This window comes from Corvus moneduloides, chromosome 3, assembly GCF_009650955.1.
Source record: "Corvus moneduloides isolate bCorMon1 chromosome 3, bCorMon1.pri, whole genome shotgun sequence".
In the NCBI taxonomy this organism is placed as follows: domain Eukaryota; kingdom Metazoa; phylum Chordata; class Aves; order Passeriformes; family Corvidae; genus Corvus; species Corvus moneduloides.
In genome coordinates this window covers 7,936,154-7,945,089 of record NC_045478.1, presented here as the reverse complement: position 1 = coordinate 7,945,089, position 8,936 = coordinate 7,936,154, and positions in this window count along the sequence as shown.

Here is an 8,936-nt window from a genome sequence, read left to right as displayed (position 1 = left end):
GAAGTATTATAAAACAAACCATCTTTGGAGCCATACACTTACTCATCAGTCAGCAGACTTTCTGTGACTTTGGAGGCTTAAAAAAGATCAAATATTAGTGCTTTTATTGCTTGCGTCTATAGGGAGGATCCCTGCGCCTGTCTCAGCCCAGCGCTCTGTGACAGACCTAAGATGGGATAACACATAGAGCAAAGAGAGGCATTTATTTGAGTACAGAAAGCTGGGCCAGAAATCCAGCTATGAAGCTTTATAGATGCATATATTTAAAACACCTTTCAGCAGCTTTATATACCATTACAGTTATTGGATTTTTCATCTTTGACTTAGATATGAATTATTTAATTAGAAATTTCAATACCTGCATAACTTTGAAACCTTTCCACCATTATTATTTTAATAAATAAATAAAAACATAAAATTTGTACCTAAGAGAATTTCCCAGCAGTCAAAACTTCTATGGAAAGCAGTGGCACAACTGAGGTAGGCTAGACTACTCAGGGAATTCGGATCAGGCCACACTTTGGTTCAGATTACATCTGGCTTTCCTTGAATGTAGTGACCCAGGATTTGGTTACTGTTCTGTGAATATAATTTACTACCAAATTATTCCCTCTGGATTCTCTGGAATCCAAGAGAAAACATCTTGAAAGCATACAGACATTTCTATTTAAAAAAAAAAAAAAAAATTTAATTAATTCTCTGGTTTTAAAATATTTTATAACTCAGTATCTCCAGCAGGTTTTTCTTTTTTCCCACCCCCAGTAGACTGCTTTGAAGGAACCACAAGCTGCTGAAATTCTATGCAGGGCATTTGTCCATTATGGAAAGGAGATCACAAAAGCATTTCACATCCCGCTGTTCAGAGAAAGAACAAGTCTATTTCTACCTCACATGGCAGGGTCGTGCACATGGTGGGTTCAAAGAAGAATGATGGAAAAACGCTCTGTATATCAGATACAATTACACAAACTTAACTCACCTAAGGGATTCCTGCTGACCCTCTCACAGAATGGCTTCACCTGAGGGATTCCCATCCACCAAAGGGTTCTGCAGATAAAGGATCTTTCCTCTGGGGTTAACCCCTTGCACATCTCAGCAAACACAGCATTCTTCCAAAGTACTCCAACAGAGGTTCTGGGAATTACTGCTAAAAATCTGACGTGCCAGCGTGTGGGATGTTGGTGGGAGGGCAACACAGGCACCTGAGACACACATGAAGTTCCTCCCCTGCAACCACTGACCCCCCATCTGTGCTCAGAAGACTGCTTAGAGCTCAGGGACCTGATACAGATCTACACGATCCCCTGTCTGTGCTCAAATCAATCTCACATTTCACAGTCGACCGTCAGGTGCCCTGTCCTCCTCACATGGATACCATCGGAATACACTGCACTGAAACACATTGGTTTGTAAATCATTTTTATTAGTGACTACCAAAATACTACTGGGAGCTGGCAGAAAACATGTTAGACTTTTAGGATTTGGAATAATGTAATGACTTTTTTTTTTTTTTTCTTTTTTTCTTTTTTTCTTCCCAGAGAGAAGCACCCCTGTTTTATGGAAACATATCCAGCTTGCCACCAGTCAGAAAAAACCCTAAGGTTTGGGTGAACAACTGAACAGCTCAGGCCCACAGCTAATGCAGTTCTCAGGACAGCAGCCTTGAAACCAGGCAGGGAGGGAATGGCTGTGTTAAAGGGAAAAACCCTGATGAGCCTGATTTGGAGTCTTGATAAATAATTAATGTCACAAGGAAAAGATAACACAGTAGTTTTCACTGACCCTAATGTCAAAATGTTTCCTTTTCCCTCTGCTTCATGTTGGAGAAAGCATCATGTTAGCACTCCATTTCTACCAACACCACTGTCCTGCGAAAAGCAGAGCTGGAAGGAATTAATTTTGGGACTCCAGCCCTGGACAGGCTAACCCATGTGCCTAACTCTAGCTGAAGACCAAGGCATTACTCCTGAAAGTCAAGTGACAAATGTGCTTTTCTGGCTGAGGGTTTCTGAAAGAAAGGAATCCCACCTTCCCAGGACAAAAGGATTAGGTTCATCCCTAGTGCCTAACAAGATATTGCTCTTTAAAACAGTCATTGGTGCACAAGAATAGGAAATATAAATGCGAATTCTGAGAGAGCCAAAAATCTTTTTCTGTGTAGTAACAAATATCCTGAAATAGTCTGCACTGATGAGTGAACAGAGGATTAGATTTAAATTCAACATATTAATGTACATTTCTAATCCTAAATTTCAAAAATTATTAGCCATTTATAGGCTGAATAACAACTTCTGCACTCATTTTAGCTAGTATAAAAATCATAAAGGTTAGCAAACCGTGTGGATCAGAATATAAACTAATAGGCATCTGGGATTAGGAAGAAATCTCCTCCAATTCATTGGTAAAGGCTTCCTCAAATACGGAACAGAGCCCATTATTGTTTGGCTGTTAATAACTCAAGTGACATTTGCCATATGCTATCAAAGGGCCTGGAGTCAATACGGATTTTATCTCTGTTAAGGTCTGCAGATTCAGCCTCAAATTATGAGTCCACAATTCAATAGTGAGTTGAGCATTCCCATTTTAAAACAGTTCTTGAAAATGGTGGGGATTACTTGGAAATCGTGTGATGCCAAGGTGCAAGGGAAGAAGTCACGGAGGAGCAGAACAGAATGGAAATAAGATTTTGACATAGGACAAATATCAAAGTCAATGATCTTTTTTTCTTTGCCAACTGTGCTAAAGCTGTCTTTTTAAACTAGAATCACTGTGTAATTCCAATCAAATCATATTCAAAGCAGTTATTCTAGTATGTCCCTAGCTGCATTTCCTCAGTAATTTAGGTAAGTTATTCATATGCTGAGTTTCTCAGAGAAAGGGAAATAAACTGAAGGGTTGTTTTTTTTTTCCACAGTTAAAAATACATTGAAGGTATGACCTCAAAGTAAGGATAAGACTCAAGATATTCCCCATTGGTTTTTTTTCTGGAATAAGTTTTGATAGCCTTATATAGGTGGAATTAAGACTCACTCTCTTATGCTTCAAAATCTCTAGAAAAGTCACACTTTGTGCTAGAGGGGATCTGCAAGAAAATGCCAGTGTCTCTTTTTAAAGGGGCCACCTCTGCCACTAACAATTAATGAGATGTCTTTAGGGGTGGTGATAGTGGCTCTCCCAGAAGTACAAGTTGGCTCCACAAAATATCATCTTTCTAGAGATGCCAAGCATCCCAGCTAGGAACAACCCTCACTCCCTGATGTCTCTTGCTGAAATGTCTGCATCCCACATCCCTGCAGCACAGACCTACTGCCTTGCTTGCACCTCCAGACAGCCTGTACTGTCCTTGAGGAATGCTGGTGGAAAGACTGGAGAGTGGTTTGGGTTGGAAGGGACCTTAAAGCTTATCTAGTTCCAATCCCTTGTCATGGGAAAGGGGCACCTTCCACTAGACCAAGCTGCTCAGGGCTCCATCCAACCTGGCCACGAACACTTCCAAGGATGGGGCATCCACAACTGGGTTGAAAAGTTGTATTTTCCCCAGAAGAGTACAACCACCAAAAGCCTTTCTCAGGTTTAGGTTACCATCTAAAATCAGAAGTCTGGCTGTACCCTGCCTGGCAGGGGCCAAGGGAGGATGCCTAGAGAAGAGCATAAAACAGGGAGCTTATGCAGGAACAGCTCACTAGCATGCCCTCCCTCACTCCAGCTAATCGCAGCAGACGGATTTCTTAGGCCAGTGACAGTGCCTCTGTGTTCAGCATCTCTCCACTGACGTTTCGCCTTCGGGAATTCATCCGAGCCCCTTCTGAACCCACACAGACTCCTGGCATTCAGTGCATGTGGTGCTGTGAATGTCCTGCATCGAGAGCTGGCCAGTACAAATCATGAGCAGAGCTCCCTCAGGCTGTTTTGAAGCCGGCGCCTGCTATTTGCCTGTACTGGCCCCAAGTGCAGAGGTGATGCTGTCACATGCCTGGAAATGCTGCCAATCATGACGCCTGCCAGAGCAGCCAAACATGCTCCATTTTCAGGAATGTGAGAGGTTATTACAGTTATTTCTTAACACTGAGTGAGGGTCTGCAAGCCTACAGCCCCAGGACTATGTGAAACAAAGGGTTCCCAGAGGTTCTTCCTTGGGCTCCAGCCAGCAAACACCTGCTCACACACAAAACTCTCCATTCAAGCCAAAGGGACGACACCTGTGAGCACAGTCATGCCTGCCACGATACCTGTCTGGCTTCCCAAGTGGGAGAAAACCTGCTCCAAGCTGCACTGAGTGCCTGATGTGCTCCATGCTAATATTTGATTCACAAGTCATAAATCTGCTGTGCTCACGTGGATCTGGGGTAATGGTAAAACAACCACTAAAGATGGAAACTGCCACAATTTCAGCCACTGCCAATGAGTAATAAGTCACTGTAGTTTCAATATTTTATGCATTACTGAATCAAAACTTAAATTAAAGGCAACTTTTAGAAGACACTAATATGATTTCTGAGCCTCTGGATACCTTCGAGATCTATCCTTTGAGCACTGAAATTTTTAGTGATAACATACAGACCTGATGCTGTAAAATACTGAGAGTCCTGATCTGTGATTTCCAGTCACTATTGAGAGTTTTCTGCCTGGGCTTTACATCTACATGCAATCACTGCCAGAAACTAAGGTAGGTGTTCACAAAAATCACTTAATTACTTCTGAAAATCACTAAGATATTTGGGATAAAAGACAGATTCCTTGTAGAAAATAATCATACAATCATAGAATAGTTTGGGTTGGAAGGGACCTTAAAGGTCATCTCATTCCAACCTCCCTGTTCCATGGGCAGGGACACCTTGCAGAAGCCCAGGTTGTTTAAATTCCCATTCAACCTGGCCTTGAACATTTCTAGGGAAGGGGCATCCACAGTTTCTCTGGGCAACCTGTACCAGGGCCTCACCACCCTCACAGTAAAGAAGTTCTTACAATGTCTATTAGATGTGTTATTATTGTCTACTTCTTCTAACATCTATTATAGAAGAGACAGATTTATATTAAACACTCACTCTAAACAAGTCAGACTAGAAACAAGCCATCTTTTCAAGACAGAAGGAAACACAACATCTCCCAAAATATCCAGACATAGAACTAGACACAAAGAAAAATACTTTGCAGAAATATTACCCCCTCTTTTTTGAGGCATATGATGGAGAACTCTCAGATAAGGTGAGTCTGTCCAGCCACAATGCATAGAGAATGTAATGGAAAACACAACAGTCATTGCTGGCAGGACTCATGCTTAATTCGTCTGTGTGTGATCCCCTGGAACATATCTATTTCCCCAATATTCAAATATAAAGGGTTTTAAGATGCAGAAAACTTGCATCCAAGTAAAACAGGAAGGAGGGTGTTCCCCTCTTCCTCACTGAAAAGGCCATGGGATTTATTGCATTGTATTGTGCCATTTCAAAATGGTTGTAAAAGTCTGTCCCTAGGCATAAAACCTGCTCACTTACTTTGCAGCAGTGCATCAGCTAATGAGCTCTTATTTGCCTTTCCAAATTAAATTATTCGTTACAGGTAGAAGGAATTTTGCAGTGGTGGGTTAAAAGTAAGAGAGCGAAAAAAGCACATTAAGCAACTTTTCTAGTCTGTTCTAATTCAAAGGTACTTTACTGTTCTTCTAACACAGGCATACTAAACTCACACATCAAGAAAAAGTTGCTGGCAAACTCTCAGGAAAGGTGCCCTTTTCTTTCACCATCGTTCAGCAGCAATGCTGCTGCTTCCCTCTGCCTCCAGTGGTTATGTCATCTTTCAGGTCAGTTTTCTGCTTCTTGAACATGACTTGGCTGTTTATGAAACGTGAAATCAGCATCAACAACTCATAGCAACTTCAAGAGAGAAGCCTTGGGCTAACAAATAATAAAAAAAACCCTTATTTTTGCCCACAATGAGAAAAATCTACAGAGCTGCTACCTAAGGGCTTTCATTGCCTTCGGCACAGAAGGAATCCACATTTAGAGAGTGCAGCCTAAACATTTTCACTCTCTGAGCTCATCATTTATTTCAGTGGCAGATGTCCCTATGTGAGACAACCTCGGCAGTCATCAATCCTTCTTTAGATTAAACATGAAAGGGGGTCTATCCTCCCATCAACACAGGGGAGATGTACTAATATGGCCCAAATTAATGTCCTAATCATTCCTTGACAGAATAGAATTTAAAATATCCCAACTCTACCACTCCAAAATCATACAGCTTGAGTCTGATCATTTGAAAATCAGTGCTGGTCATCAGGGATCTCAGATTTCACCTGAATTTTTTCAGGGTATTGGGCACAATGACACACATTATGCTGGGGCAGAGGGAAGGAGAAATGAAAGGGGCAGGTCAGGGGACCTCAGTGAAAATCCCAACGCAAGGCAGTTCAGCCAAACCCCGACTTTCCCCCAGTTATTTAGTTACAGAACAGAATTTTCATCCGAGAGAGTGCTCACAGAAAACACCATCTTTGCACATACTTGCTTGAATACACACTCACATGGGTTTTCATTCTCAGTGTTTACTGGGGCCCTGGTTACATTCTCCAGACAATTTACTCATATAATGTGTTTTTTTCTCCCTCTGGCTACCGTGAAACAAAGCTTCAAAAGGGGTAGGCAGGAGAAAAAAAAATTCCTCTTGCTAATGTTTTTTTCTCCTAAATACGGAGGAATTCTACTTCCCTGGCACGGTTCTCACTATTTACATGTGTGTAGCTGTGTACATACCCCAGCTTACTAACCCATGCTCTGCACAAGGGATATGACTGAATAGGGTTATTCATAACCAAGCCCTCATACAGCTCAGTTGGTGCCAGGATTTTAGTCTGTGCTCACGGGGCTGTGATTAGTCCTAGAGAACATTATGAAAATCAACCTGGCTAATTATTACTCCAAATAACTGAGACAGGAATGCAATAGAGTTTCCAAGAAATACTATAAGAGAAGCAAGATTTGAGTGTTTGCATTTGTTTGTTTGTAAATGTTCTCATTAGCTCATCTGTAAGATTTATGCCCCATGCAAGAATTACCAGGGGAAATTCTATAGACTGTTCAAAGAAAGAAGGCAGAAAGATCACCACATCACTCTTTTTGAATACAAAAGCCTCTGAATGCAAAAATTTTGTGCAGAATATTCATCACAACATTGTTAATCATATCCTTATTGACTATACAAACCATTTACAGAAAGTTTCACAGCATTTAAAAACAGAGCTGAGAGCCTGATCTCCTATAGATCTCCAAGCAATATGTTTTATCCCTATTTTAAACCCCCAAATTAAAACACAGCAGTTTAGTCCTTGAGAGAATACATTTATGTATGAAACAAAAAAAACCTGTCGACAATCTCAAGACGTCTGCAAAAGCACAAATGGACTGAATGAGAAACATCTAGGTGATTCCAGTATGAACAGTGTGCCTTATGCACTGGAGAAGCCATGTAACCTTCAGGATGCCTGCCAATCTGACAGAGGCAAAAGACCTAATCAGTTTAACTACTGGAATTAATTTTACCATAAATATGAAAGGAAAATACACCACTGAGGCACCTATGATGAGAGGAGGGTGAGTCTGCAGCAGTGCAGAACAGTGGTAAAAAGCCACCCAAGGCCACCCATTCATCTCTGATGCTCCAGATGAATGCAGGAAAATGAAACAATTCCCAAATAACCAAGATAATATGTGGCCAGTTTCATCCAAGAGAAAAAATTAAATCCTTCCTGACAGTCTGAAAGACCTCACTAAAGCCACAAAACAAGAGAGTGATTGTTTGCTAATAATTATTCTCTTTTGAAACTTCAGGTGTTATGAGGACAGTGAGAACAACCCTGGCAGTGCTGGTCCCCAGAGCCTCACAAGGGACTGAGGAATAGGAGGAATAACAGGTGCTCAGACTGCGAGACAAGGAACCCCCACCACCATTCTGACAGGGCTCCCACGCACACAAGCACAGAAAGATGCACAGATTTTTCCACAAAGCATATGAAAGTATTTAAAAATACATATTTAGCATCCTCTTAAACATCATTACCTGCGACAGATTTTACAGGGCAAACAGTGTTATTATTTAGGGCTCTGCAGGCAAGGAAAACATTTCTTCTTTCAAGAGTGGATTTGTCTGACTTAAGCTGGCAAACATTGAGTCCTGTAATGCCTTTGTCAGGTAGATAAAATGGCTCCTCACTCTTGGGTATCTTTTCCATGGGTCAGCTCCTACCTGCAGTGACCAAGTCACTTCTCAGTTTCTTCCCTGATGAGCTAAATAAGTTGAGCTGCTTATGCCTCATGTTGTCATGCTTGTTTTCCGAATCCTTTTTCATACCTTTCCTTTGAACTTCCCTTACTATTTCCACATTGCTTTTGAACTGCAAACACCAAAACTGGACACGGTTCCTAACAGTTGCCTTACCACTGTTGTGCATGTGAGCAACATCAAATCCTCTTATCTGCTTCATATTACTCTTTTTTACATCTCAGGACTGTATTGCCCTTTTAGCCACAGAATTACAGTGAGATTTCATTTTGAGGTGTTTATCCAAAAAAGAATCCAAAATCTTTTTCAAAGCCCTTGTTTTCCAAAAAGAGCCCCTGCCCTGCATAGCTTTCTTGTCTTCATGCTTTATTACACAACCTTGCACTAACCTAATGTTCAGAATTTTTTCATTTTATTTTGACCTCTGCATAAACTGAAACAGGGTAAGTTTAAATTAGATATTAGAAAGGTATTCTTCATGGTGAGAGTGGTGATGCACAGGCTGCCCAGAGAAGCTGTGGCTGCCCAATCTCTGGAATTATTCAAGGCCAGGGATGGGGCTTTGCAGAGCCTGATCTAATGGAAGGTTCCCCGCCCATGGCAGGTGAACTGGAACTAGATCACCTTTAAGGCCCCTCCCAACACAAACCATTCTATGA